Here is a 24,304-nt window from a genome sequence, read left to right on the forward strand (position 1 = left end):
GTTGTCATGGGTTTATGCTATTTTAAACACACCTAATCACTGCACATAAACATATTTAATATTCAGTTTCAACAGATCCATTGACTTCACCAATTAAGAAATTCCACAGGAGCTCTAAATAAATGGGACAATATTTTGTACATATGGCTGCCTTTCAGAATTTCTCAAAAAGATCAAGAATTCTTTTCTGTTTCCCAGGGGTGGTAAAAAAGGGGATTTTAAAGTATTTTTCTATTAAATCCTACATTTCTTTCCCATATGAAATTATCACAGTTTAGCTGTGTATATTATTATTCCTTTAAGAGTATGTACAAAGACACATTTGATCATATGAAATTATCCTGGATGGAAAAATACAGTCCTTGGATTGGATTAATTTCTTCAGGAAGTGTCCATGGTGAAAATTTTAATTAATAAGAATTGTCAAGCTTAATCACAGCACTTATCCCTATCGAGCTGACTTGGATTTTGCAAGAAGGAGGACCCAGGGAACTACAGGCTGGTCAGCCTCACCTCCATCCCTGGAAAGCTGATGGAACAGCTCATCCTTGACACCATTTCCAAGCATATGAAGAAGGTGATCAGGAGTAGTCAGCATGGATTCACAAAGGGGAAATTATGCTTAACCAACCTGAGAGCCTTCTACAATGGGATGACTGGCTGATGGACGAGGGGAGAGCAGTGGATGTGTCTACCTTGACTTCAGCAAGGCGTTTGACACTGTCTCCCATAGCATCCTCACAGGCAAGCTGAGGAACTGTGGGTTAGGTGAGCAGACGGTGAGGTGGACTGAGAACTGGCTGTATGGCAGAGCTCAGAGGGTTGTGATCAGTGGTGCAAAGTCTAGTTGGAGGCCTGTAGCCAGTTGTGTCACCCAGAGGTCAATACTGGGTCCAATCCTCTTCAGCTTATTCATCATTGTCCTGGATGAAGGGACAGAGTGCACCCTCAGCAAGTCTGCAGATGATACCAAACTGGGAGGAGTGGCCAATACACCAGAGGCCTGTGCTGCCATTCAGAGGGACCTGGACAGGCTGGAGAAATGGGCAGAGAGTAACCTCGTGAAGTTCAGCAAAAGGAAATGCCAATTACTGCACCTGGGGAGGAATAACCTCATGCACCCATACAGGCTGGCGGTTGCAATGCTGGAAAGCATCTCTGCAGAGAAGGACCTGGGAGTCCTGATGGACACGAAGCTGACCATGAGGCAGCAATGTGCCCTTGCAGCAGAGAAGGCCAATGGTATCCTGGGGTGCATGAGGAAGAATGTTGCCAGCAGGTTGAGGGAGGTGATCGTCCCCCTCTACTCAGCCCTGGTGAGGCTACATCTGGAGTACTGTGTCCAGTTCTGGGCTTCCCAATACAAGAGAGACATGGAGCTGCTGGAGTGAGTTCAGCAAAGGGCCACAAAGATGTTGAAGGAACTGGACTATCTCTCATATGAGGAAAGGCTGAGAGAGCTGGGCCTGTTCAGCCTGGAGAAGACTGAGAGGGGATCTTATCGATGTGTATAAATATCTGAAGGGAAGGTGTAAAGAAAACAGGGACAAACTCTTTTCAGTGGTGCCCAGTGATAGTATGCGAGGCATCAGGCACAAACTGAAACACAGGAAGTTCTGTCTGAACATGAGGAAAAACTTCTTTACTGTGAGGGTGACTGAGCACTGGAACAGGCTGCCCAGAGAGGTTGTGTAGTTTCCATTCTTGGAGATATTCAAAAACCATCTGGACAGGGTCCTGGGTACCATGTTCTAGGTGACCCTGCTTGAACTGGGGGGGTTGCACTAGATGATCTCCAGAGGTCCCTTCCAACCTCAACCATTTCTGCGATTCTGTGATTTCCAGAAAATTTCTTTAAAAATGGAGAAATTAATAACAAATATATGTCTACAGGTTTTTCATGCCAGTATGGTTCCATTTATACCAGTAGTATTAGGACTCCTCATAATTTCTAATATGCTTATCGCTCTAGATACCTATGGCATAACAGTGTATTAAACAGTAGTCTCCTGAGCCCGGTGGACTATGACAACTTTCTCTCTGCAAAGCTAGGTCTTGTGCCCCTATTTGTATTTCCATTGTGTTTTTGTATCATAGTGTACTTAATCAGAATCCCATGTAATTTAGCTTTCTTCAAGGTTTATCATGTGAATTTTTCCTTTGAGAGATAAAAAGCAAGCTTTGTCTTTGCAGTCTCAAGAAGCTATGGTGGCAACTCCTCATGGTGGCTTTTCTGCAGGCATATTTTCAGGAGGTGATGTTCTCGGAGACAAAGCTAAATGCAGCTGACATTTCATCACAGCCGAGAAAGTCATGGAGGAGGTTTAGCCTAACTGAGGGTTCATTTGTCTGAAAAATGAGCTCTGCAGAAAGCTAACCTCTGATTACTCACAGTCTATTGACCTGTGACCATGTGATGGGCATAAAGCATTGGCATTTAAATTTTGCGTGTAAGAAGAAAAAATCCAGAATGACAGTATTGTCTCTTATGCCATGTTCTAACAAATAATGTTTTCCCATTCTTTCTGTTTCCCATACAAAAACATATTTTTTCTCCTCTGTTTGTGACTAAGTAAATGAGCATAAGAATCTGTAAAATACTGAGGTCAAGATTCTGAAAGGACTGAGAAGCCTAAACACACTACAGTGACTTTACAGGAGCAGGGATGGCCAGAACTGGTCTTATAGCAGCAATCACTGCTAACATGTCCAAAAAGTTGCTTACCTCAAAGCCTATCAAATGAGAAAGCCAGCTTAAGTTAAGCTCTCAACTCTATTTATCTCTCTGTCTTTATCTCCATGTTGTCTCTATTTAGTTTTTGTAAGTGTGTATACTTGAGGCCCTTATTTTTAGGAGGACATTACAATGGGGTTTTTTTTAGTTAAGTATGATAATACTAAATAGATCTGGCTGAAATCCGGGGTGGGACATTTATTAAAGCTCTGTGAGCATTTTTTCATGCTTTTTCAATGAAGAATCAAAGCAAATGTGAAAGCTGTAACAATAATAGTGAAGAATATTTCTTCAGATCACTGGTTACTGTTGAAATGACTCCTGGGATTTGGGCTCTTCTTTACAGATACAATTTTTAAATGAATGCTATTTTTGGATAGAGATCCAGGATAAGAGAACACCTGTTATATAGTATATGGCACAGGCAACTATAGAGTAAGTGTCATATTCTCATCCTACCAAAATGCCTGAAATCTGTTTTGAGGGGACCATGCCTATAGCTAATAGAGAAGTTGAGACTTCAAACTCCTTTCCTGCTTTCTGCTAAGACTTAACAGAAAAGTTGACAATTAGTGTGATTTAAGTTCTCCTTTCTGTTGCTACAGACATTTTATGACTGTACATTTAAATAGTCACTTATACGATGTTCTAAACCTACATCTATACAGAGTATACTTGTATTAGCCCAAGTGATTCCACAGAAGAATGAATAGTCTAGATAATAAGAAGAAAATAAAATGTATATTTACTTCTGTATCCATGTGTGTATATAGGTATGTGTATGCACTATATTTTTAGCTCCTTAGGCACATCATAACATACTTTTCCCCTTCTTCTTTGAATAGACATAAAAATATAGTGCTAGATAAATGCATAGCATTTAAATTGAGGAAATGATACTAAGTGACAAAAGCAACTACACCCAGTGCCAATATTGCAAAATACATTGGTATGCAGTGAATGCTTACTATAAAGTTGTGCCAAAAAGCCTCAGTCATTGTTGAAACTGCAGAAGACACAGTCTTGCTCTCTGAGAAGCTTACACTGCAAAGCCTTCATCCACCATGCTAATCCACAAAGGTAGGTTTTTAGACCTGAATAAAGCCTGTTGGATTGATTCTTTCTTTCCGTGTGTTCAGATGCTACCGTGATCTGAATGATGGAAGAAAGTAGAGTATAATGTATTCTTCTCTCTGCATAAACAAAGGGTGTCTTTAAAGCCTGCTGTCACTTTACCAAGTTAGCACTTCAGAAACATAAATTCACTTTTTTTTAAAGTGCATTTTAAATGTTAATATAAAACTGTTATGATAGTAGCACAACTTCTACACACTGACACTAATTTTGCCTGTGAGATGTAGCAGAATAAAGAGTCTCTCCCACCAGAATGTCCCATTTTCTTAACATCTTATGATGCCTTAATCTCCACTTCTCTCAAATACTCTGTATTTTCTTTCTTAATCACTCTACGTAATGAAAAGTCCATGTATTATGAAAATAGGCTGAGGTTTAACAGCCAAGTCTCCACTCAAACTAACCAGTCTTTGAATCTTACTATGTACAACAGAGAACGTTGGATTCACGCCTGTCAGTAAGGCTTTATTATATCACCAAAGGTTGAACCTGATGAGATCATTCACAGTTGCATAATGTAAATGGAGAGGAGTTGTTGTGTATAGTGGGAAATACTAGAAGCAGACTTAGAATTTTCTTTATTTTGAACACTGAAGCTTTGCCAGTTTATGCTATTTTAGTAGCAAGGCTACTGGTCAATGGTCAATCACTATTAAAAATTAGATTAAAGAAAGAATAATAAAGCTAAATATCTTGCAGTGATTCCATTGGAAATGACTTTATGTGCTCCTGTGGTTTTGTTCTTTCTACTACCTTATTCACCTGTGCATATCCTGCATATCCCTAGAGTGTAAATTTTCAGCTTGGCCTGTGGGTCTTTCTTTGGTCAGGAAGTGAATAATCCTTCACCAAGCAAGTGTTCTTTCTTCTGGACTCAAAACTACTGGAGAGATTTTCTATCCTTTCAACCATCTATGAATATTTATTACTCTATAAGGTGAGTCTAATAAGGGTCTGATTTAAAACCCACTGAACTCAAAAGGCACCTTTCAGATTATTTTAATGGGATTTGATGCTGACCCTAAGACTTTATGTCAGCAGACGTTATTGAGGGCTGTAAGCGTTCTAACAAGATAGGGGATAAACACAAAGGAGCAGAGCACGGTTTGAGCATATAAAGAAACTGGATGTCTCAGGTTTCACTAAGAGGATTTTATTTAGCTGCTACATGAAGGGCTTGACAAATGAAGCTGACTTTAGAGTCTAGCTCATAAGGTATCAGAACTCAGTGCATTTCTGTATCTTTCCCTAGCCTACATTCTGTCTGATACCCACAAGAACAATAAAGTTGCAATGTGCTGCAAGCAGTGGGGAGATATTTGTAGGCACAGCTGTCTGAATGGTGGTATGAAGAAGGTCCCCCAAAATAACTGAAGGAAATACTAAGCAGACATTGATAGAAGTAAAAATTTAGAAAAGTACCACTTGAAGTAAGATCTTATACATATATATCTTACATCTGACAAACATCTGAAGCTTATTATTCATATATGAATATATATATAATACATATCTATGTTTATCTATATTTAGTTTTAAGTAAGAATAAGAATATTAAATGCTTTGTAATAATTGCACTGGAAACTGCTTTATATGCATACATATATATATATGAGAATAATATATCATACACACATGAACAGTAAACTTCATGGGCTTATCAGACTCTTTTTGTACATTCTTTGAAATTTGTCCATCTGTTATCATAAATGCAACTAACTTGGAAGTAAAGGAGAGAGGAGTGGTTACTACAGTGACTGGTGGAAAAGGGGTACCCAGTTATATACCTACATGAAACCATGAGGAAAATACTTTTTAACTCTGTGTTTCTGAGCAGATAAGTGTACTACCAGTGCAAAGCAGTTTTATTTTTGTAAAAATATAAATAGGGCAAACAATGTGGATGCAAGATGATTTATTACTGAACTGATCTCAAAGTATCCACTGCATTGTCACCCTCTGCTGTAAAGCTGCTGGTTTATGACATGACAGGAAGGAGAATAATGCCAAAACACGTTGCAATAGCATTGCTGAGCAACTATGTAACTTTCCTGGTGAATACTAAAGTGCTCAGTTTCAATGTTTTGAAGAAGGGAAATTTTAATTTCTGTTGTGCCGTGAAGAATGAAAGCAAGCAACATAGCCTTACAATGCAAAAACTTAGCTGAACTTGATTCTTTACAGAGAAAACCACTGGCAGCTTTGGTCATTTTTCCAAAACACCATTCTTACTGCAATACATGGTAATTGTGTTCATTTAATAATATTTGTTCAGTAGCATATTTATTTTCATTTCTCTTTCCAAAGTCAAATGGCACTATTTAGCCATTTATTAGCGCAAACTTCCACGTGTCATGTATAATTTCTTGGTTGACCCTAAATCTTACATTCATAGTTTATTTCATGAATATTCTCAAAAGACTTGTGTGATCACTGCTGTCCAGTCTTCTGTGGTTCCTTTGATGCATCAAATAATTTAGCCCTTCACCCTACTCATTTCATAAAAACTGACCTCTCTGATTATTGCTGGAAAGAGAAATTGGGATGTACAGTTAAATCTGAGATCCTGTCAGGGGAGCAACACTGATTAGCTTTGTCAGGAGATGCTTGCTGCTTTCACTCTTTTCTCCTGACACACATGGTGTGTCAATTAGCTACTGACCCTACAAATAGAAAATGTAAGATTGCACCTGAACTGCAGGCTTATGCATGATGGGATGGTGTGCACTGCTACTAGTGTATGGAAAGGTGAAGAGCTATTCTCAAAGTCTACTGCATATCTTTGATGGGTGCAGAGATATAAAGACATCAGCAAACAATGTGTTGAGGACATGCTTTTACTTTTAAGATGTACTCTAAAGAATTACAGTATTCTATTTGATCCCACCATTGAAATCAGAATTTGGAGTGGAGTTAGAGGGGCAGTAAATATAAAATTGAATTCTGTTCAACATTCAGATTCAAAAGTAACAGCATTCTGCATCAGATACCTGATCATGTAGAACATGCCCTGGTAGAATTATCACAGTATTACCAGGCAGTTGTTAGTACCATTAGCTCAAATATTCAGAGAACATGAAAACAATAAGAATAATCAGTTCTTTAGGTAAGAGCTTCTCTTTATTACCTGCCATTACATTTCACACAATAATTCTTGTACTAAGAAGAATAATTTGTGCTCTTCTTTAGAGACTTTGACACCTCTGTATTTAGCACTCTGGCACAAATTTTGCATGTAATGCATTACACAATGCATGACTTTGGGCTGTATCAGTAAAACCTATTGAACATTATTTGTTTTTCATAGATTAAAAAGAATCTGAAAACCTTTATGATATTGCATTAACTAAGGCCTTGTAGTCATTGGAAAATATGCGATATGAGAAAAAGTAGATTTTAAAATTATTTTAATGCACAAAGACTAGCAAACTTCTATTTGTTCCTTGGTGCAAGATAAACAACAAAAACACACTTAGATAAGAATTAAGAACTGCCAAAGAGTTTTGTTAGTTATATATTAGATATACTATTTTTATGATATTCAAAAATATTTTATAAAGTTAAAAGTTTAACATAAAAAAGTATGCTAAAGAAATTTAAAATAAATACAACTAACAACCTCTGTCCTGCATTTTTGCATTTATTATTTCCTGTTACATTGAAGGTGCTTTAGTTGAAATATTCATTTTTGTCCTTCGAGTTGTCCCTGAAAGACAGAGTTAAAGTTGCTCACATGGTCTAAATATCTGGTTATGTTGAAGGACGATATGGTGCAATTAAATGCCTGTATTAAATGAAAAAAAAATATTAAACTGGGAGATTACACAATCTCTTTCTAATATAGATATATATCAAACTGGGTTATGGCTGCTGTGATCTTGGCAGATCCTACAGTCAAAGCACATAATTGGCATTATGTTGTCAGAGCAGAGTACTTTGTAATGTTGTGGAAAAAAATCTGATCTCTCTATTCTTGTGTCAAGGTAAAAGTTGAAATTTTAAGCTCTTTTTTTTAACAAAAAAGTGAAAAAAAATCTTGAATCTGAAATAATTTTCTTTTATCTTCCTTAAGCATCAATCTATGCAAAGAGTAACACAAACATCATAACTCTTATTGTTAAATGACCATGGAAATCCATTGTGGCATTTCTGCTGGAATGGAGCCAGGACGGTTTCACTAAATTTTGTTTGGAGAAGGTACATGCGTGTTCTGTGGGATATCCTTTATGTTTGTACTTTCCACCAAGAAATAATTTCACTGTGAGTGAATAGCAAAGAGAAGACTTTTTAGAGAAATGAAAAATAAAAGGTGGCTTATGTGACACAATCGCAAAACTTTTGATCTTAGTAGGTGTGTAGGTTTATTCAGATTAACATAAATAAATCTGTAGGGTTCTTTTCCAGAGTGATTTGAAGTCCAAAGTAGGTAATAATTTAACAGGATTCCTCTGTATTCTGAGCGCTCTTTTAGACCAGGGTTTCAGAAGGCTCTGTAGGCAGGGGACTTCTCTAGTACAGCTAAAGAGACTACTCAGATAGTACCAGTTAATCGGGTAATAAATGGGCTGCTAAGCCAAGTTCATATATCCTGAATCTACCAGTCGAGGCATTGTCCACACCTATTGTACAGGTTGGCCTTTGAAGTTTTGCATTTTAGGTCCTTAGGTAGAATAGCTCCATCAAAATTTTTGCAGAATTCACAATTTACGGCCCCTTGGAATGCATTGAAATCAAAGGCAATCTGTCACCCATGGCATGTCACGCTTCTTGGTCTCTAAATTCTCTGGATTAGGCACTTGAATAGGGTATGTGAGGGGTCACTTCCAGCTCACACAGCTGGATTTCCTTCCTTCAAAGAACACAAAATGGAGAGCCGTGACCTTGCTTGTCCCATTGTGGGGCAGAGCATGTGTCTGAGGCATGTATTTCCTCTAATTTAGATATGATCTATGACATAGGATGTGCCTTAGTGGATCACACACTTAAAACCCAACAAGTGATACTTTTGTTACTAAAGCAAGTTCAAAGTTTCCAATTCACTGCCACTAGGTCTGAACTCCACACCATCACTTCCAGTTCACGGGAAAGGTAGTGAAGGAGACTGAACCCACGATTTCCTCAGTCATGGGTAAGTACTTTATCCACTCAACGATTCTTACTCTTCAAGACAGAATTCAACCTTCTTCAGACACATCAAGATGATTTCTAATTCCTAATAGGATTATGCTTACAGGCCTTAAATTCTACAGTTAAAAATATTAACGTCTGCAGGGTATAACAAATTAAAATTTTAAGCTGCTCTGTTCATATACTTGCATGTAGGATGCTCATAGTTCTAGGGGGGACTATCATATTATTTTTTATATTAAAATATTAAAATAATTTAGAATATTAACAAGGTTCAAAGAGACTATTTTGCAAATTTTTATTTATGCAAGTTTTTATATGTGTGTGTGTGTATTTCAGAATTTGATTCTGTTTCACCCTGTTATCCTAAAAGTGGCCATTATTTTGTTTAATAGTGTTAATACTGCTCTGCCATTTTATGTCTTTGGCAAGGTACCAATTTCGTTCTATTTCTAGGCCTTTAATAGTCCACTATTCTTAATTAAATATTCTGATGTCTCTTGCTAACTGCATAAGGAACATGAGACTGTCTTTAGCCACTGCTAAGTTCCTTGATAATTTTTAAAAGCTAAAGATGGTGAGTATATTTGATTTATATTTTGTTTGCAGTGCAGTTTCATTAATATCAAAAATAAATCCATACTTAAGTCATTACTGAAGTTACTCTACATGCATTTTATCCCTGCATCTTATTCTTTTCCTTCACTGAAAGAAGCTGAATACACTATTGAAAAAGACTGCAAGTCACTTGGTGTACAATTAAAAATGTGTAATTTCTGAACAGATTTCCCTCCTTCACCAAAGGTATACATTAGGACTTTAATGATGCATGAAGATGAATCCCAGTTGTAAATGCAAATGCCTTCGTAATATTTTAGGGAACAAATAATTAGCATTTTGGAAATGTGTGTGCATCTCACACAAGCAATCTGGTTCTCCTCCTCCTTCCTGTTTTGAAGTCAATAGCCTGTGTTACATCAGCCATCTGCAGTTCCATAGACAGGTGCAGGGTCAGCAACACAGCTCCAAGCCTGGAGTTCAGAGAGAGCTGAAAAAATTGCTAAGCAACTAAGAAGAATTTCCAGCATCATTAAAAAACACTCCAGCATTCATTTCTAAAAATATGGATGGTTTTATTTGTTTTTTCTATGTTTCGCTGGACATGACTTATCCTGATAACAGCACATGGGCTTTCAACTTTGTAGGAATAATGAGAAATATATACGACTAATCCTAAAATGAGGAAAAAAATCCAGTCAGTTTCTTTCAGATTTGGTGTGCCTTAGAGGTAACAGGCTGTTCTACAGATTGATTGCCTTACAAACATGATGCTACATTGGAATAGCTGTAGATACCAACCAAAATGCTGAGGTGGTGTGGTGCGCCAAATAAGTATGGAGCAAGAAACCAGGCAAGTGAACCCTCCAAACCTTATACATTGTCACATCTGCTCAATATATATTTTTTTTTCTCTCCTATATGGGTTGAACTATTCCTACCTACTGTCCCTCTCCCTGCATACCCTCTCCCCTTTAGTTCTGACTTATTCATGTTTTTTTAGGCAAAGAGAGTTAAAATGACATCATCCTCTGCATAAAATAGTTTTATACATGTAACCATTGCACCTTGGCTGAAATAAATTCTAGATCTGGAGCTGTCATCACACAAGCATGTGCTTCAATGAAGCACACAAGTAGCATTTTTATATTCACAGAAAAACCATATCATAAAGTCCATCAGGCAAGTGTCATTTTTCATCCAACATCATCATCTTAAAGTACAGCCATTGGGTAGAATGATGGTAGTAATTAGCAAAAGAAAAAATATTTTCCTTTTTATAAGCAGAGTGTTTTCAGGATCAGTAAGGCTAACCACACTTCATTGGTGAAAATCTCATATGTGAAAAAAAACTCTAGCTGATATTAGTTTTCTATTTAATAGTGAAAATTTTTGGTATTATTGCCTAGTGATCACCAGAATAACTTATCTTATCTCAGTGCCACATTAGTGCTTTTGTGAGACTCTAAATTGTTAGGGGTTATAGCACTAAAACAATAGCAGCTTTGATTTTTTTGAAACTAGTAGTAGCTCAAATATGGATGATTCTATTACACAAACTATATGGACAAAAATCAACAGCACTGAGAATGTGTCATTTTCTTTCAAAATATACTAATTTAAATGAAATTAATATTATATATATTTTTTCCTTTGACTAAAGTAAAAAAGTCTAACTTAAATAAAATCATTAAATTTGTGCACACACCTAATTAAATCATGGATGGCTTTTCAGGTTAGCGATAAGAAAAGTTATCCAAGGCATAGATACTTTTTTTTAGCAAAAATGCTTGCTAGGCTCTACTGTCAGCATAAAAAGAAATGATCTTCTTTAATTGGGTTCCAAACTTACCCTGACCTCATAACGTGAACTGATTATATAAACTACTAATTATCTAGCACGGGTATCTTTTCAATAAAGTAACTCTATCTGATCTTTCTACTGCTGTTATAGAAGCATGATAAACCTCTTTTCAAATTTAAGGGCACATAGTTAGTATATTGTTATTCTCTCTCTTTATTCTTTCCTGGATGATCTAATATATTTGCATTGTTCGGTTTCCATTTATATGCTGATGTTTCAGATGACTGTCCATCAGTGCTTGTAATATAGTTCCCTAGTCATACACAAATTTTGGTCTGTTTTTCTACCTTCAACCAATATCACTGTGGTATTCTGAATAAAACTACCAGATTAAAATATCCTTTAATAAGAAAATATGAAGGCATTTTGAGAAGCTGTGCTGTTTGCAATTCATCTCTTACACAGTAAAAATCATATGGTTGACATTTAGGAAATAGAAGCAAATAAAAGACTCTGAAATCTTCCTTCTTGCCTTTCACTTGCATGTTCACCTTACTCCTGGTTTATTTCCTATTTTTGTGCCCTGATAAATTGGCAGGACTGATATTCAGGCCCCGCTGTCGAAATTCTCACTCTCCTTGAGGAATCATGTGGCACAAGAACGCTTTGGGGCTAAGGCTGAGCAGAAGGCTGTGATGCTGAGCAGTAAGTGTCAAAGAAGACTAGCCCAACCTAGCTGTCTTCTGGGCTACAGGGAAAAGATGTGTTCTTAACTCATTCTAGTGTGCAAACATGAGGTGAAACTCATGTGAACTGTAGGCAGATTATGTGTTAAGGTATGCCAGCAGATGATTAGGACAAGGCCTGAGGCTTAAGTAACTGAACCGACCATGAGAAACTGCTGGACGTGATATGAGAAATTGCTGGACATGGCAAATTAACAGCGAGAAGCTGACAAGCGTTATGGATAGTGCCGTGAGGAATAGCCGGATTTCACTGGTGACTAAGGGGGGATGATGTGAGAGACAAACAAACCTCACTGATGACTGAGGAAAGAATTGGGGACCTTCTGGTGAGTGAAACCTTGCAAGGCCTGTGGGGCCTTGGTAACCGTAATCTCCAAGTTTGGCTAGGTGTAAGAAATACCAAATTCAGATACAGATGTAGCAAAAGTGGGTCCAGTGGGGAAAAAGTAGTTAGAGCTGGGTTGTTCATTTGGGAAGAAACAAGGGTGGACAAAGGAGGAGGTCAAGGTGGATAGGGGAAGAACACGCATGGGAAAATGGAGAGGAGGGGGGACAAAAGGGACCAGTTGATGGTAAGGAAGTTGCTTGCCAGGATACTTGTCTGTTCAAGCTCTGTCTTTTTTATTAATCTCTATTCCTAACTATTTTCTGTACAAGTGCACTCTGTTCTGGACCTGCATGTGTGAACCGCTAGTGAAGTTCAAGCTGGACTAACCAGCAGGTAGGACAAGAGGTCTGAGTGCCAGCTACTGGAGAGAAACTGTGGGTTTGTGGGCCCTGTGGGTCTGGGTGCCAGCTACGGACAGGATCCATATTATGTGGGTGTGGGTGTGGGGGGGACAAATGCCAGCAGACTTCAAGCTGGACTAGGTGCATAGTAGGAGACAGTCACCTGGAAAAACCCAAGATCTGAGCCAGTGACTGGGTCTGCAATCCAGGCAGGGACTGATGGACTTAGAGTCCATGATAATGGATGAGGAATCAATGAACTTGGGTGTGCCTGCAAATCAAGAGAGTGAGGCTATGTGCGTTTGTACTACTAGCGAGCTTCAATCCTGATGAGCTGGAGGAGAGGAACAAGACGGGGTCATCTGTGTTGGTCACATCTGTGCGAGTGCTGTGGGTGTTTGCGTGGGGTCTGGTAAAGGCACTGCTCTGTCTGTGCTTGTCTGTGAGGTCTGCTCTGCATGTGTGTGTTCATGCGTGTGTGTGTATCCTGGGGTCTGGGAGGGCTCTTGTGGACCATTGTGGACCATGAAGAAGAACTTCCCTGAGTCCCTGAGTCTACCAGATCTGTCTACCTTTTAAGATAGGTTTAACATGAGTTAACAAATTAATTAGATAAACACTACAAACTTGCCTCTAGTCTTCATCTCATCCTTAATAGATCCTTCAGTAGAAAAGTGCAAGATAAGGATCTTTTACCAGAGAAACAATGTGCAAGTTTGATATCATGACTTCTACCAGCTTGAGCCAAGGCCTCCAAAACTATAGAGATTTACCCAGGAAGAAACAGAACCCAATACTTCCTTCTTATTATTTAATGTATACACTGCTGAAAGACAAATCAGCATTGTAGTAATATACTTTGGTTAGAAGTAGAAATATTATACACTTTAATATATAAAAGCCTATTTCTAAACCTCACTGCCATTTGTCATTTGCTATTTTATGCTGTTTGCTTCCACTGCAAATGGCCATCTAGAAATTTGCTATGTGAGGTGTCTGAGGAGGGGCTACTAAATCCAAGAACTGGATATAAGAGAACATACATGATTATTTTTTCTTGTACATAAGTATTTTGACAAATGTGTTTGAAATAACATAGCATATAATTGGTATGTATTTCCTATTCCTTGGAGGATAGTTATTTTGTTTCATTTTGCTAGAAAAATTAATCAACACTGATTTAGTCTCCCAGATCTAATAAGACTATTTTACAAGTATATAGATGAACTTACCTTCAACTAGCTTGCACCATTACTAGCTATTTTAAGCAATTTGCAGAGAAATCATTAATAATTTCCTGAGCATAATAACATAAATCATGAGCAAACAAATTGAGTAATCATATGGCTGTAATATGCAATTCCCACAGGAGCTCTGTTGTAATTTATTCATTTGAACCATGACACAAAATTATAGACTAAATCTAAATTTCCAGTTTGCTCCTTCAATAATGCTTTAATTCCCAAGCGACACCTGACAATGAACATGCCTCCTACTTCAACACTGTCTGAAAGATTGACGGTGCCAGGTAGGAAAAAGGCAAATAGATTGCAAAAGTGATAGAAGTAACTTTGATGCAGGTCATTTCCTGAAGAATTAATGAAATGATTAACTTTTTCTGATACTTAATAATTTACCAGGAAATTATAAATGCTTCAGTTGTTATTTATCAACTGATATACAATAATTATAAAGCAGAATAAAAAACAAACAGAATAAAGCAAATAAGCCATCACAATCTAAGCCATCCTGATCACCCTGGTAGTTTTGAATTCCTGAAAGTTTTACATCTACTTTTCATTTTTCATTAATCAATAAGGGCATGATCATAAATGCCAGCACTATGAGGAAAGGGTGACAAAGCTGAGCAGCCCAGTGCTATAAAATGAGGACAGTGGGATGTGTGCTTGGGCCTACAATTGCCAAGATCAGGATTCTGTCAGGTCACCTAAAGCACAGATGACTCTCTTGTTGAATTTTTTTTGTTGGAGGGTTGTGTTACCCTTATCCTAAGAGGGTATAGAGACTTACATTACACATAAGATAATTATTATATTATCCCATGATCATAAAGGACATGTTGCTTATATCTTTGTCTGTGGAAATGCTTTTCTATGTTTCTGTGAGGACTTTTAATGGAACAACAAGACCACAGTCCTTCATGTGCAAAAGTATTTAGGTATGCTGGCATTACTTAACGTGGCAAGCTTTACCAAGCATCTGCTCTAAACATTTTCCTACAGTCAACTGTTTGAAGAAACGTGGCTCTGCAATCTATGGAAAATTGTGTTATTTCTTTGTATTACATTTTAAACACCACAGTAATTATATGTGTTATTTTAGTTATGATACTGAAGAAACATAGTTGATAACATACTTTGAAGTTCTCTTTACTGACAGTTTACAAATCCTTTGATTGTTTTTGTAAACGCATAAACTCATTTAAACTCACCATCATGAGTTCCTAATGTCATCTGTTTTTCTTCAGAGTAGATATAGCTCATGAACATTTTTATTAAGCTTTGTTCAGTACCTGACTGCTCCCTCTTAATCCATAAACTCACTTTAAGTTATTTTTTCCAATCGAGTATTCCAACCTGTATCTCTCAATTCCTAGGGAACATTTTAGAAGATGTTGGGTTTGAAAAATTCTGTGCTATACTAAGTTTTCAACTCATAAGATTTTCATCTGGTCCAGCCTATGAGATAGACGCTGTGCTTCATTAACCATGAAGGAAAGGGTTCTTCTGTTTTGGTTTTAATCAGCTGCTATTTACTTCTTGGTACCTTCTTCAAATATAAAAGGTTCAATTTTTAGTTTATAGAACTTCCTTAAAGATTCACTAGAAATAGATGATCTTATTTAACAGACTCACAGAATGAATATTTTGCCCAGCTGCATGCTATTCTAGCTTCTTCTCTTTTAAATCCTAATGGAAGTGTTTTGATTTCATGACTACATTCATTCTACTTTTCTTCAGTCAGTGTTTTATTCCAGAAATGTATACTTGAAAATAGGAGCTGCTCTTTTTTTAGAAAAAAGAAAAGATATGTTGTTTAATATAATAGTTTAATATAATAGTATTTCGAAGAACTTCAGTGTGGAAAATAATAAAATGTGTAATCTTTTAAGAGGAAAGCTTGTATGTAGTAAGGGTATATTAGAGGCAAAAATTTATCTGAATACTTGGCTTAATTGTGATCCATTATATGATTAAGAATTATTTTTACACAGCTTCTGCAATGACTGTAGGGTCTCCAGTACGTTCTGGGTCACTGAGTGGGAAGACATATTTGGACAAGAGAGATCTATTCACAGGGTTACCCTGCAGTATTAGCTTTGTTACTAAGATCAGCAACACCACTGTCAATTGGTATGTTAATATCCAACCACTGGCTCCCTGATGGCTTTGTTCTCGTTAGTTGGAAATTCAAATTAAAATCCAACATATAATAAGCAGCTTTCTGAGGTTTTGGCTAAGCATGAGAGATTAATATAAACCAACTGTTTTTTATGACTTGCAGTGATGTTTGGGACCCTTGAAAATGCTGGGGGGGATGGTTTCTCAATTTTATTTTTTGTGGTAGCAATTGAGTTTTTTTCTTCAGAAGAGGCCCTTACAGCTTCTGACACTTTGTTTTCATAAAATAAAATTTTGAAGCCTGTGGATGTATGAAACAAAGACTAATGGTTAATAGACATCACAGCAACACAAAAGTAGGGATTTTGTGAGGCCTGCCTGCTGCGCGTGCTATTGTGCTTTTGTGTTCAGCCTCACAGAAGCTGGAGGGGTCAAAGAGAGTAAAACTACGGACTTAAGGGTAGAAAATGGGACACTAGCCAAAAACATTGAATTTACTGAGGAAAGGATGGGGTAGACTGGCAGCAATCTTTCAGTTGCCGTCCTAGCTGGAGGCTTAGTAAATAGTACCAGTAACAGTGTGTGAAGTTAGAGATTGAAAATTTGACTCCGAACAGAAACAGTGAACTCAGTCAGGAGACAGGCATATTTAGGTGGTATTTCCTCAAGTCTAAACTCCTTCAGAGTTGGGGCCCTTGGAGCTGTGGGAAGGGAGCGATCAACCTCTGGCCTTAGCAGTTCATCTTCAGCAGGTACAAGCATCTTGGCTCTGCCAGCACGTGCTAGCTGACAATCTGCCTAAAGACCCTAAGAGTTAATCTCGTTATAAGATCCTTCTTGCAACAGGGTTACCTGTCATTTAATCCACAGAATGAAAAGGTGCTGATAGTCTTTCAGAGAGGCAAATTAAAAGCTGTACTTTCTATTACCAAATTATTCTTTGTTTTTTGTGGATGACTTTCTTAAGGCTAAGGATTACTTCTCCATACTCCTTTGAACATAATTGCTAGTGTATTACAGGGGTAGTCTATTTAGATGTAAATTTAATCATTTTCCAGTTACTGGTTTAGAGATTGAAGGCAAAACAAAACAGGGAAAGGAAGAAGAAAGATTTAATATTTACATGCATTCACTGCAGTAACAAATTTGCATGCCAAATACTTAGAAACAAAGAAAAAAAGGGAAGAATGAATCAAAGTTTCAAAAGATACTCAATAGTAAAGAAGAAGAAATACCAATTAAATGTAGATTTTAAAAGATTATATTTTCAACAGCAAATTATTATGATAATTCAGATTAATTCTCCTAGGAACAAACAAGTTACAACAGATGTAGTGCAGGACCTTTGGGACACCCATTTTTGTACTCACTGTTTGTATTTTAAGCATGATACCTGCAAAGAAATGCATAATCAGGGATTCTTGATAACAATAAACAAACAATCATTTAAAAAATCCACCATCTCAACCAGTATTTTAAAGAGACTACCCTTGACCTGCCCCTCAGCCACCTGGGGGTCCAGGAGTGATGACCCATCTTCTGCATTCAGTGCGTGCAGTGAGACACCAGCACCCCACAGTCTCCTCTGGAGGTGTTTTGGTGGTGGTATTTCCTTCTTATGTTAGGATCACCTGGGAGCATTTTGTTATGTTTCCTGGAATAGCCCCCTTCCTTACTCCTTTGTTGGTCCACATTTGATCCATTGCTCTACTTAAGCATTACTATACATTATTCTACTGAAGGGTTGCTATAAACAGGATACTTCCTTTTTTACCAACCGTTCATTAACGCTAAATTTTAGATCACAGAGAGTTAATTGTGTAAATGGGTTCCTCAGGCAATAAATCCTGTGCTGCACCATCCCCTTCCGGAAAGGCAGGTGGAGGCTGTAAGGTACCTAAAAAGGTATTAGGTGCCTATAATTAGAAAACTGGATCCCACTCTTGCTGTCTTTAATAAGGGCTTAATCTGAAGAAGGCTATGGAGGCCTTCCCATTACTTTGAATGGAAATGAAATCAAGGCCTTTCCTTTTCATTCATAAACCTGGCTGAGTTTAACATTTACTCAAAGCCCCTTGAAGTTCATGAGATCTGAGTTACTCTGTAGAATAAGTGTCTAACTGCCAAGGCAGCAGTGCTTCATTTTCTGACTGATGGAAAACAGTAGTTGAATAGTACATGCATTTATTTTGGTCTTGTATATACAAGAATTACAGAGGCCCCTGAATAGTGTTCTCTCCTGGGCAGACCTTGCTTTCCTTGGGTGCGGGGGGGAATAAGTGAAAGTAAAAACCTGTTTTTTTGCAGGGAATTGGCAAACTGACCAAAAAGTCTCAGCTCTTTGCTCTTTAGTCAGCGTGTTTCAGCCAGCCTGTTTATGTGAGACGGCCATAAATTGGGATAGGATGGCAGAATTTAATATCTGCCCCTCAACCAGGAACAAGAAATACTGTACATATGAATTTTTCAGCTTCTGCTCAGTCTTTCTGGGGATAGAAACTTATACACTACTCTGTTCTGAGCTGTTTTTCAAGTTACTAACAAGTCATCGAAATTTACTTATGTTTAGAACCTGATAAAACTCTTGATGACAATGTTGTGGATGTGATGGCCCAAGGTTTGTAGGAAGAGAGATATTATCTAAGGTGACCAAATACAGCTGGAAAAAGTAAACAAGACTTCAGGCGTACAATCCTCTTTTCTCAATCTGTTCATAATTTGAAGACCACAGCTTCTTTTTCAGATTTAAAAAGTACTTCTATGCTTACATTTTTTTTTCCCAGAAGCATCAGAATAATGAAATAAATTATTGCTTCCAGCAGATCTGAAACTCTGGATTATGGTGTGACAGGGTGTTAATACTCCCCCTTTATTGCAGTATAAATATGGTATGGCCCATATTTAATGTCACAAAAGACATAATTTGGGTGCTTTAAAACTGGGACCTGTATCCCTGGCACAGAAAATAGACATAAGAAACTAAATTAAGGACTTGTTGTCAATTTGCTACATGCACCAAAGAAAAATAAGCATATGTAATAGAAATGGTAGGTGAGTTTCTTTGTACGAGGTAGGAAAGGGCTGTCTAAAACTGTTTTTGGCCATTGAGCCTGCCTATTGTCTTGCATTCAAGAAGTCGCAAATGCTTTCAACGCAAGAAATAAGTCTCTCTCTAATACAAACGTGAAGTTCTAAGAGCTCAAAATGTTATGTCTGATATAGGTATTATATCAGAGAGATAATAATAATAATTAATAATAATTAATATTATATCAGAGAGAGAGGTATATATAGATATAGGTATTCAGAACATTTCTGGAAAATTTGGAATTTTCTTTAAAAATTGCCTTGTCTTGGTCTCGCTTCTCTCAGCAGTTTTCTTTGTACATCTCTTTGGGTTCCACTGACTCATGGAGATGTTTTTGTATTTCCTCCTGCAGCTTCCAAATACATGAATGACTAACATAAAAAAGCAGGTACATGCATGAAGTGTCCTTATCTCTCTCTCTATATATACATATATAGAATTAATTTTATATATACAGTGTATTTAGGTCATCCTCCTACACAAAATCTTTTCCAGTCTGTAAGACTATTAGTGAAAATTTTAGTAGTATTAGTGAAAATATTAGTGAAAGTTTTGGTGGGGCATTAGTGAGAATAGCTAGGAAAACAAGGAATATTGGTGCAGGGTCCCCCAATGAAAGTTTTTAATATCCCAAAGTACAAAGCTCTGGACTGTAAGGTAGAGATCCCATTTGCTCTTAAGTCTTGGAGTAGCCCACCTTAAGAACCCAGAATGCAACTTTATTGTAGAAAGTTAATGATGAGTTATGCATGAACAATAACTCTGGGATTACATTAGGAAGATCTCTTGATAAAAAAATCCTACAACTTCAACATTAATAATCTGCAGCAATAAGAACGTTTTCTTACTATATCTTTTCATTTCCTTCCTAAAAGCAATACATTAGAATGTTTTTCCCCTACAAAAAAGGATCAGATTAGCTAAAAAACTAGTCACCTATATGCAGAAGATAGTCTAAGAAAATAAACTGAATAAAATGTATCATTGTATCTGCAGCACAACAGCAGCGCTGCTAGCATGCAGGGATCTGTCTCACTGCCATGTAAAATTCTTTACAGAGACTCAGTTTAAAGTGTGATGAAACAAATTTGCTTTTTCTCTGTTCTGACAGCCACAAACTATAGCTTTGATGAACACACCAACATAACACACATGTGGAGAACTTTATTATTTCACATCATGAATTTCAACAAAGGCATCACAACAATTAGCAGCATCCATAATCTTCAGTACCTACCTACACGATGCATGTAACTTTGTTCTCATCAGCAGTACAATTCCTGTTCCTTTGTTCACTCTGAGGAACAGATGAGTTGCTCAGTGCAAGTGTAAAAGCTTCTGAACACAGTTGCTATGTGCTCAGAGCTTTTAAACTTGGATTTTGCCTACTGGGCGCTCCAATAGACAGCTAGGAAGAAATGGGAGGGGTACAAGAAGGAGAAATTTAAAAAAATGTATCAGGGATGAATTTCTTCCTAAATGTTCAAAACAACTTCCTCTGCTCTGTGCACACAAAAGCAACTCTTAAAGTAAAAAGAATTCTGTCTTTTCAGGCTAAATGTAGAGATGAGTGAGGGGTCTATTTCTACTCCTCTCAAAAAATGCACATATGAAAGAGGAGTCTCAGAACTCTCTCCTCTGGCTAAGAGGAATAATAATGTTGTGGGACTTTGAGCCCCAAGTTTAGAGAGAGAAAATAAGAAATCTGACTTCTCTTTTGCAACTAGGAACTCCAGAAAAAGCTCTTGGGTGAAAACCTGCAAGAAAAATTTCCTGTGAAATTTGGTATTTCCAAAGATGGGCTGATTATAGGAGATCCCCAGAACTCTCTTGCTAGGAATTGAAAAAAAGATTTCAGAATATGAATAAGAGAAAATATAAAGATTTTCATTTCCAATGATAGTATGGTGTGTCACCTTGTTAAAAAATGTACTACCCTTTTCCTCAATGACTCAGATAAAGATTGCTGATTCTAATACCATTTCACTAGTTTCTTTTGCAGGAATGGGCTTGTTTCATTCATAGCTTTCATAACTCAAAGGTCATGGCAGTACTCTAAGCTGCATGTCAGAGCTAAATTAACAGCTAACTGCTCCAGATTTGGAAAATTAGAGTGAGGCTAAACTAAGCTGGCATTCATAAAATCTCACTCAATGATTGATATAGAGTGAGAAATAAATATAGATTTATACTTAACAAATGCTGACTTCCACACTGTTATAAAACTGATAAGAACCATGCCTTTAGTTGTCGGAGGACGCCGGAGTGGGAGGCGGACCCGGAGTAACGACGGAGTCTCAATATGAGTATGATCGTTCTCCCTTTATTAGAGTTTACACAAAGTATATATATGGATAAGCAGTGAGCATGCGCTAACAATAGTTACATGATTGGCTACAGTTTCTGTCCACGCGCATAAAGCGGATACATGATTGGTGCAAGGTTGCTGTCCATGCTCCGTCGACATTTATGGAACCTAGTTCCGTTTAGACTTGTTTACCAGTTTTGTGAATACCTTCTTTTGTAGTGCTCAAGGCTGCTGCAAGGCCGCTTTCAGGCTCGCTTGCCTTGGCCTAGATTCCTTCCTCTACCCTGAAGACGGGATTGCTCATCCCAATCAAAGCATGCCCTCTCTCGCTTAACCATTCCCCTAACCATTCCTCCATCATTTAGTATTTTTGTCATCTTTTCTAGCCACATATATATTCTTCATTATAATTAGATACGTTATTATCTATAAAACCCTTCCCCTATTCGTTATGTTAATGCATTCACTTCCCAGACCAATTAATTTGTGGCAGCCTTCTGGTCATGTGTGCAACAGATCTGAATTGCTCCAGTGAGGATGTTAGAACTTTCTTACACTAATAATGAGTTTAGTGGTTTGAAATGTTAATAGTAACATTTTTTCTTGTCTTCAAGTGAGAGCAACACAGATCAGCTTTTGCTCATTTTGGTCTCTTTAAATGTTCATAAGATAGAATGACTTTTGTAAAAGAAAAATGGAGCTTGTCTAAGCCAGAAACTAAGATCTCTTATTCTAATGAAACTGTTGCTACTTGCATCAGTGCAGTACCAGTTAAAATCAGGCTACCATTTTCTATTCTTCATGAGCACTTTAGCTAAAATAGCCCCAAATTTGCAGCTGTAGCTGAAAGCAGAAGACTGCATATTAAAAAATGTGTTTTCTCAGGGATACAGTCCATAAAGCTCTGTGATCTGCAGAGTCTACCTGTTGTTTCTCCAGTGGAATCTGAAGCATCAACTTGTGGAGCTCATAATAGCTTTCCTACCTGAAAAACTCTCTCTGTCCCTTTTGGAGGTTAGCAGGAGTTTGCCATTCTGTTAGAGAAATTTCCAAGCAGTGTGCCCTTCTGGAGAGGTCTTCAGCTTTTAAGCTCTACTCTCTTTTATGCGTAGCGGTCTGATGTTAAAATTTTCTGTGGAAATCTTTCTGTACACATGCATTCAGCTGAAAACTTAATTTTCTATTGAATAACAATTTAATGATGAAAATATTCTGCCTATACCCATCTGTAGAAAGTGCAATGAGCACAAACTGAAACACAGGAAATTCTGTCTGAACACAAGAAAACACTTCTTTACTGTGAGGGTGGCTGAACACTGGACCAGGTTGCCCACAGAGGTTGTGGAGTCTCCATCCTTGGACGTATTCAAAAGCCGTCTGGACACAATCCTGGGCAGCGTGCTCAAGGTGACCCTGCTTGAACAGGGTAGTTGGACCAGATGATCTCCAGAGGTGCCTTCCAACCCCAAATATTCTGTGATTCTGTGATTCTGCATTTAGTTTTCTTGTAGTAAAGTACAGCTAAAACTATTCCTTGATTAAGACAATACTGGGTAAATCAGGTGATATTTTATTTGTCCTTACAAAGTCCTTTCAGTCTGGATCCAAAATGTGTTGGGAAAGTGTCAAGGGAAAAGTGTGCATCAGACTAAAGTGACTGTGTAGAGCAAAATCCAAGACAGCAAGGACATGAAATTCATTTAGTAAGACTTTTGCATATCTCATGTGTTGCTTAGCTTACTTACAGAGCTGCCACTCCCATTGATTAATTTAAATTGAGGCTTTCCATAATTTCAGTGTGGTCCTGAAAAGGAAGACGTGTTATATTTTAATTTCTCTGTGAACTTTTCAGATATACCTCTGTCTTTTCATTTGGATGCAGTTATTCTGGTTTGGGCTAGCTTGTCATATAGAAAATGAATTCAGGAGCATTAGAAATGGATGACAGATTGAAATTAAAGAGAGGGCAATAACCTCTAAAATAGTAAACACACTTTTCTTAATCTCTGAGAATGAAGAAGAATGAATATAGTGTTGCAAGCTATCTCTTCTCACAGTAATTTTGAAGGTTCAATTACATTTGAAGGTAGAAAAAAATTCATCATAGACACCTCATACCAAAAAAAGCCTGGCTGGCTATTGCACCCAATTTACAGCTGACTTTATTAAGAGCCAGGAATAATTTCAGGTCTAGAAATTTGTCTCTAAAACACCAGTGCCTGTCATGCAGGATACAAGCTATGAATTAGCGTTTCAAAGTGGACTGGAACAACTGTGGCCTACAAATGTTCCTGATGGTCTCTCCATATCAAATTTTCCTTGCCAAAACCAGAACATTTAATCATATCTTCAGGTCTCAGAGGCCATGAAATTTTAGTGACTATGAAAATATTTTGCACATTTTCCTCTGCAAGTGGGAAGCATTGGAACACAGCTTTCATATCTGCATAGTTTGTGACAGTTTAACAGAGGAAAAAATGAGTCAGTTATTGCCAAGACTATGATAACACCACATGTATTTTGAGTAATCATCCTTTCTTCATTAGCCATCATTAACAATAACTGACATTTTCTCTGAACCCTGATATGATATGCTTAATATATTTACATAAGAGCAATAATATATCAGCTAAATGCCTCTGATTTTTAGAGCAGGAATGACGTCATGGTAAGGGCAAAAGAATAATATAGTTAACAAGAAGTAGCAACTTCTT

The sequence above is a fragment of the Apteryx mantelli genome, chromosome 1, assembly GCF_036417845.1.
Source record: "Apteryx mantelli isolate bAptMan1 chromosome 1, bAptMan1.hap1, whole genome shotgun sequence".
Taxonomy (NCBI): Eukaryota; Metazoa; Chordata; class Aves; order Apterygiformes; family Apterygidae; genus Apteryx; species Apteryx mantelli.